Here is an 8399-nt window from a genome sequence, read left to right as displayed (position 1 = left end):
AGCCTTTTCAAACTTGGTTGGTATAAGAGGAGCTTGCCTTGTCTAAGAACTAACATCCAAATTCATATGTCGCGATACGAGTTGTGGATTTAATATCCACACTTGCTAATTTAATAATCATAATTGTGATTTTAATATCCAATATTTTTCACAAGTTGCACCAATAGTTGTGACTTTAAAATTGTTATTAATGATGATAACTCATAAATGAATGAAATGCATCTTTTATTCTAAAAAGCAATCAATCATGTGATGCCACATCAACTGGTCAAGTATGGGGCCCATGGCTAAATAGCCAAAGAAATGCACCTGATGTGACCTTTTTTTAAATGTATTAATTAATTTAAAACTCAGGATGTGTTGTTCTATATTTTTTAATTAATTAATAAATTAAAAAAGGGTCACATTAGGTGCATTTATTCTGCTGGATAGAGGTTGCCAAGTATGGGTGTCTCTTATGTATAATTTATTAGAATAATCAATCAATCATGTGTTATCACCTCAGCTACTCAAGTAGGGGCATGTAATGCCACCGTAGCTTGCTTTTATAATCTGATTGACGAATTCTTTTAGGCCAATTTTATGCATTGATTAGTTTTAGAGATACTAGATTTGCAATATTATGATATTATTTCATGACTTGGATTACAAATATATTGGTTATAATTGCTTAGTTGATTTCATTTCATGTGTTGTTAATGATGTTTTGATGATTCCTAGTTAGTAAATGTGATTTCTTTTGTAACAATGTAATGCGATGTCTTTAATGATGATTATGTTTGTATTGATAGAGATGCATTATTATATGTACGCATTTGATATTAGACTTGTGATTTTTATGATACTTACCACATACTTGCATGTGTATGGTGCGTGTGTTTATTTTATCTTTTTGTTTGACATGTTTGATGTGGTTAGGGGAGGGAGTCATGGTCACTTGCTAGTTGGGATCTACACGATGCGCCACTCCCCACCATTGCCTGTTTAGTTTAGATATATCTATATACATGTACATGCTTATCTTTTATGCAGGATGCAGGTACCAGGCATCGACTTCCCTGAATTGCCAGGATGAGTGTGCCCTATTACAAATACTCAAATGGTGAGAATGGGAAGATAATAATCAAGTCCAATCCTAGCCATAGCCTATAATACTTGTCCTGCAAGGAGGACTCGTAACAGACTGTCTACCCTTTTTAAAACTCGTGAGTCTTTTGTGCGTATGTTGTTTTTGAGTTTTTGATGAATTTTCTATTAAATAAGTCTAATTAAAAGATTAAATTAATAATTTAATTTAATGGAATATTATTATGACATTTTAATAATTAATAATTAATTAAGAAATTAATTAAATAAAAAGAATTGAATTGAAAGATAAAAGTTATAAGAATAAATTTAGAACGTGATAATATTTATTTAATTTAAGGTTCATTTTTAAATAAATGCTAAATATTATTGTTATTTGAGTTAATAAATATTTATCAAATTAAACGTTCAAAAATAAATTAAGAAGTGAAAAGATATTAATTTAAGAGAAAGATTTAAGTTCGCGTGATACGTGCATGAGATTTAAATATAGGAAATTAATTAAAAAGGTAAAATATGTGAACTTAATAAAGATATTTTATTATAGTGCACATGAGATTTAAAAGTTAATAAATTAAATAAAAGTGAAGTCAAGTGGAAAAATTAAATAAAGTAATTTAATAATTCATTTGACGTGCATGAAAGGAATAATAAAATAATATTTAAATTAAAAAGAAAACTAATTTTGTGCATGAAGGAAATAATTAAATAAAATAATTATAATTTTAGAGCTGTGGAGTCAAAAACTCTAAAAGGTAATTAGATTATATATTAGAGGGTTTTCGAGTCATTATTACACACACAGGTTTTGGAGAGCAACTCGGAGGGTTTGAAAAGAAGGGAATTCATCGTGGTTTGAAGGATCTCACTCGCATAGGAATTTTCATCTAGCTGTCAGAGCATCAGATCCAGGTAGGATCTCATGGATTAATTTGTATAGTAGTTATCGATCTTCAAATTTCTATTTGCATCGTGTCTTTTGCATGTGCTATTTTTTTCATAATGTTTTAGGTTGAAATCCTGGTATGCATATATTTGTTCTTAATTGAGAAATATATGTACATGGACCTAGATGGATACATCACTAAGTTTACTTTAGAGATTGTATTTTTATATGAATAAGATTGAATAAGGAATCAAGCAAATACGGAAATCTATTGGATATTGAAGTCGGGTTTGAGATTTTAAAGATAAATGTTGTCCTTTTTCCAATAGATTTTTGGAACGAAAATTAATCTAAGAGGGGGTTTGATATTAAAAGAAAAATTTTAAATTAGAAATTTGAATGGCACAACTTCTTTTTCCTATCGGATTAATATTATAAATGTTCAAAAATAATTTTAAAAAAATAATTATTATATATATAATTATAAATTATGGAAAATAAGATGAATTTAAATGAAATTGTTTTAAATATATATATATAGGTTAGGTGGGGGAAACCCCACACCCTCCCCTCTTTAATTACGCTGTCGTGCAACAACCCTAATGCTGATGCAGTAGGTACGGTTGCTGATGCAGCGTACCTTGCTGTGGCAGCAATAGAATCACTGTAGTGGTCACCCTTAAAGGGTTGGCGCTAGCGATTTAATCGCATGGGTAAGTGTTAAACAATTTTGCCAATGTTTTTAAATTTATTTATTTTAATTGTAATTTATTATTATTTTAAATATAATTTGTTAATATTAATTAATATATATATTCAATATACTTTGTTAATATTAATTAATATATATTTTTTATATAATTTGTTAATAAAATATATAAATGATAATTTATTAATAATACTTCATTAATTTTTTTAAAAATAAATAAAAATAAATATTAAATATTTTTTATTAAGAGTTTTTAATTAATTAATAATTAACAAATGTTGATGGTTATATATATATATATATATATATATATATATATATATATATATATATATATATAATATTTTCTAAGAATTATAATTTTTAATAATTAATAATTATTAAATTTAAGGAATTTGGGCTATTAATGATGCTAATTCGAAATTAATGATTAATATTAATTAACAGGTGTTTAATTATTTAGTGAACATTATGATTGGGATTGCAGGTATTTAATTTTTAATAATCAATGATTATTATTTAAAAAATAATTTAAAAAAAAATTACCCTCGAACTTATTATCTTTAAGTAATTGACTTGATAGGATTTCGGGGTAAATGTACATTTTATTCGAATATTAAAATGGGTAAATTGTGAATTTTATCTACTTGGAAACATACATGGGAACGGAGATTGAAACTTTACTTTTAACGCAATTATGTATTTTCAAAACAAACCCAAACTATGAAACTATATTATTTTGCTTGTATTGTCTATGTTTTTGGGATTTTTCAAGTTGATTAGATGTTGACCAATCTAGGGAGTACACCAGAGGTTTTGTGAGATTTATTTTATACCATTTATGTGGCTAGATGTCATGATGTGTCTTGTGACTCGAATTGAAATTATATTTATGAGATGTACTTGTGGAACATTTATGTGTTCTTGGATGGGAGAACCATCTTATTTTTAGGTTGCCTGTTAAAGAATCGAGTTTGATCATTATGAGTGTTGTGGTATGGGACACAACTGTGTTTTATGTTCTTAAGAGAGGTTGTCTAGGTACATGTCTTTGGGAGTGGCTTGTAGTAGGGGTCGAGAACCCAAAGTGGTCTGTGCCAGGGTAACCTATTTTAAGTTATGTAATAAGTGATAATCTAGTAATTCATATTTTGGGGGGAAATGCACTAAAAAGATAAGTTAGAGATATTTTCCTACCTATGCCTTGAGTGCTTGTACAGACTAAGGATGGGAATGGGATGACAGTATAATTGGTTGCCTCGTCTTCTTGAGAGGGGTTTCTAGTTCCACATGTGTTATGTTGGGGGTCCAAGGTTCAGAGTAACCAGTCCAAGGTAACTCAATGCTTGAGGGTTTGATGCAGGAGCATCTTGCATGGAAAAATTATTGAGAAAAAAAAAATTGAAAAAAAAAAAAAAAAATTTGGAGGAGAGAGAAAGTGACGAAAATTAGAGGAGAAATAATAAAAAAAATAAAAAAGGGGAAAAAGGAGAAAAGAAAGAAAAAGAGGATTTTTATTTTCGAGGTGCATAGGTGGCATAATAGAAAAAAATAAAAAAATAAATGGTTGTCATTCCATTTATCGAGGTGTGTGGGAAGAATTCTAGAAAATTATAAATATTGTAGAAAGTTTTGGAAGTTGTAGAAGGTTGTGGAAGTTGTAGAAGGTTGTGGAGGAATTCTAGAAGGTTGTGGATAAGTCATGCATGGGGTGGTAAGTGCCTATTTAAGCAAGGCATATGAGCATTTCTAAATCAAGCTGGGAGAAGTTTGAGAAGTGGAAGCTCAAGGAGAAGCTTGAGGAGTGGAAGCTCAAGGAGTAGCTTGGAAAGGTGAAAGTTGTGGAAGGTGAAGCTTGGAAAGCTTGGAAGTTGTGAGAGAGAAAGAGGAAGTGAAGAGTGAGTTTTCCTGAGTCTATGGACAGAGCGCCGAATGTGAGGCAGTTTACAGCAGGATTGTGATAGACTTGTGAGTGTGTAGACAGAGTGCCGAATGTGAGGCAGTTTACACTTGGATCTTGGATTAGGTTTGTGAGAAGAGCTAGTGACTGCGGTTTAGAAACAAGGAGGTTGCTTGGTGGCTTGCGAGCACAAGTTGAGATCTCAGAGGTTTCTACCAAAGTGTGATCTGGACTAGCTTGGGTTTGGATTGGATCTTGAGAGATCTTGTTGCATTCTTTGTCATGAGTTGGTAAGGGTGGAGTGGTCCTTCGTCAAGTGGTATCAGAGTGGTTCTTCATTAGTGGTATCAGAGCGTCCTTTATCAAGTGGTATCAGAGCGTATCTCCATTAGTGGTATCAAAGCAGGAGTTCCTGAGTGTACAAGCAGATCGCCGAAGTGTGAGGCAGTTTGTACCAGGACCTTGGTTGGGTGAAGTTTATCAGAGTGGGAGTTCTTGAGCATGTAGACAGATCGTCGAAGCTAAGGCAGTTTGCACCAAGACCTTGGGAGGACATGCAGATGGATTGATGGATGCAGAGATGGAAGACTGAACTTGTTGAGGCATGATCGTAGAGAGCTTGTGGATTACAAATCCGTGGTCCTAGACTTGTGATGTGGTTCTTGATTGTTTGTGCGAGGTGGCAGGTTGCGATCTGACTTGCAAACAATTTGGTTATCACAAGGAGCGTGGGAAGGATTTGTTGCAGAGGGTTTACAAAGATCTTGGAAGATGGCTCCGAGAGGATTGGACCCTAAGATGATTGCAAAAATTCATGATATAGTGGAGAGAAATTTTTCTAAGATGATTTCTCGGTTGGATGCTAGATTGGCTAATCAAGCAAAGAAGGTCAAGGTGGAAGAGGATGGTTTTGTTGATCAGTTTGTGGAGTCTGATGCAGAACCTGCAGAGCAACTAGAGGTTGTTGCTGAAGATATTCCTAATGTTGTTGATGTTGGGACAGAGGTTGGTTTTCATGATCAATTGGTTGAGTCTGACATGGAGACTGTAGAGCATTTGGTCATGGATGATCTAGTTGATGTTGGTGGTGACTTGAATGTTGCAGAGCACTTGGTCATGGATGATCCGGTTGTTGGAGGTGAATTATGTATTGCAGAGCATCTTGTTGTGAGCAATGAGGTTGCTGGTGTTGAGAGTTTGGCATGTATTGATGGTGATCTACATGTTGGTGCTGATATGGAGTTTGTTGTTGTTGATGTGGGGTTTGTTGCTATGGGTGTGAATTCACTAGTTGTTGATGTGAATAAGGGTTTTCTGATGAGGAATTATGTTCAGTTTGTTCCTGGGAGTGAGCATGCTAATTGGATGGTTGAGATTCTGGTGTTTGATAGAGTAATGCAGATGTGGAAGATTTGCATGGTGATTTTGTTGTCCCTATTGAGGTGGAAGCCTTTAGTGAAGATGAAGATGGTGGTAGATCTTCCTTTTGGCATCAAAGTGTGGGACACACTTTTCTATCTACCGGGGGAGTCTGATGCAAGAGCATCTTGCATGGAAAAATTATTGAGAAAAAAAAAATTGAAAAAAAAAAAAAAAATTTGGAGGAGAGAGAAAGTGACGAAAATTAGAGGAGAAATAATAAAAAAAATAAAAAAGGGGAAAAAGGAGAAAAGATAGAAAAAGAGGATTTTTTATTTTCGAGGTGCATAGGTGGCATAATAGAAAATAAATAAATAAAAATGGTTGTCATTCCATTTATCGAGGTGTGTGGGAAGAATTCTAGAAAATTATAAATATTGTAGAAAGTTTTGGAAGTTGTAGAAGGTTGTGGAAGTTGTAGAAGGTTGTGGAGGAATTCTAGAAGGTTGTGGATAAGTCATGCATGGGGTGGTAAGTGCCTATTTAAGCAAGGCATATGAACATTTCTAAATCAAGCTCGGAGAAGTTTGAGAAGTGGAAGCTCAAGGAGAAGCTTGAGGAGTGGAAGCTCAAGGAGTAGCTTGGAAAGGTGAAAGTTGTGGAAGGTGAAGCTTGGAAAGCTTGGAAGTTGTGAGAGAGAAAGAGGAAGTGAAGAGTGAGTTTTCCTGAGTCTGTGGATAGAGCGCCGAATGTGAGGCAGTTTACAGCAGGATTGTGATAGACTTGTGAGTGTGTAGACAGAGCGCCGAATGTGAGGCAGTTTACACTTGGATCTTGGATTAGGTTTGTGAGAAGAGCTAGTGACTGTGGTTTAGAAACAAGGAGGTTGCTTGGTGGCTTGCGAGCACAAGTTGAGATCTCAGAGGTTTCTACCAAAGTGTGATCTGGACTAGCTTGGGTTTGGATTGGATCTTGAGAGATCTTGTTGCATTCTTTGTCATGAGTTGGTAAGGGTGGAGTGGTCCTTCGTCAAGTGGTATCAGAGTGGTTCTTCATCAGTGGTATCAGAGCGTCCTTTATCAAGTGGTATCAGAGCGTATCTCCATTAGGGTTCGAGGTCTATTGAGAGACCAGTTCAGGGTAACTCAAGCAACCATGTGATGACACTCCCTAGTATGTAGCCTGGGTCTCCTCTATAGATTATGTGTACCTCTGGTGGTGTACTTATTGTTGGATGCGTTTATTGTGGTTATTACTTTCATTGATGATGATTGGTGATTCATGGATAATGTACTTTTGACATGTGGCTTTTGACTTGAGGTGATTATCTTTCGTTGACTTTATCTTATGATCTTGGTATTCGATTTATACTTTGCTTATGTATGATGTTTGATTATGAGGTGTTGGTATTGGATTGAGTGTTCTTACTTTTGGATTATTTTATCTCTTAAGTAGCATGTGTTACCTTTGAGGTAGTTTTGGCTATTAGGAATTCCATGCTTAGGAATGTTTTATGTTTGATTAGTCGTATGTGGATCGTTCATTATCTTCCCTGCATGGTGGGAGTGGAAGCTTGATTAGGTAACCACGCGGTCGAGAGGTAGTGTCTTCTTACCATTTGGGTCCCCCTCACATTGCCAGCTATTGGATGTTCATTGTAGAAGATGTACCTTTATCATTCTTATTTCTTATCTCTGAGACTTCTTTGCAGTTGATGTATATATGTTATCATATATTCTGATGTATTGTATCTATTCTCACATACCCTGCGACATGTGCACTGGATGTTATATATTGGATGTATTTTCATGGTATTAGTTATACTTAAGATTTGCTTACGTGATTATGTATATGTTATTTCTTTATGATCATGAGACATTGTACTTGGAACTTAAACTAATTAATTTAAATTTCTTAAATGTGACTCAACGTAAAGGAACCCTTGAGGAATTGAAACTGTATCTGCAATTGCTAGTATGTATTTGATGTGTATGTTCACACTGCTTCCGCATTAATGTTATCTTGATGTTGTTCAAACCTTTAAAAAATAAAATAGTTCAGTAAACATTGTAACATGTTAGGTTTATTTCTCTTGGGTTCTCGAGCTGGGCGTTACAGGGCATCTCTTATGTATCCTTTATTCTAAAAAGCATTCGATCATGTGATACCACATCAACTGTTCAAGTATAGCGGAAGACCTAGTAGCTTTTAGGGGGTCCAATGGTCGTAATAGAGTAGATGTCATAGATAACCCCCAATAGCCAATCACACATGTACTAATAGTCAATCATGTTTTAGCTTTTGTGCTTGGTGATTGACCCATTTGTGCACCACTATTCATACATTTCATTATGAGACATTTTACAAAAACTATTGATGTTCTTTGGTATTTTTGGTGAGCGACTATTGGGGAATGAACATATCGAGTATCAGGGAAGTGTTTTAAAATGGTACTTTTC

The sequence above is a fragment of the Cupressus sempervirens genome, chromosome 3 (assembly GCF_028749045.1).
Source record: "Cupressus sempervirens isolate cs-2001-9-10 chromosome 3, ASM2874904v1, whole genome shotgun sequence".
In the NCBI taxonomy this organism is placed as follows: domain Eukaryota; kingdom Viridiplantae; phylum Streptophyta; class Pinopsida; order Cupressales; family Cupressaceae; genus Cupressus; species Cupressus sempervirens.
Note: the sequence above shows the minus strand (reverse complement) of the source record.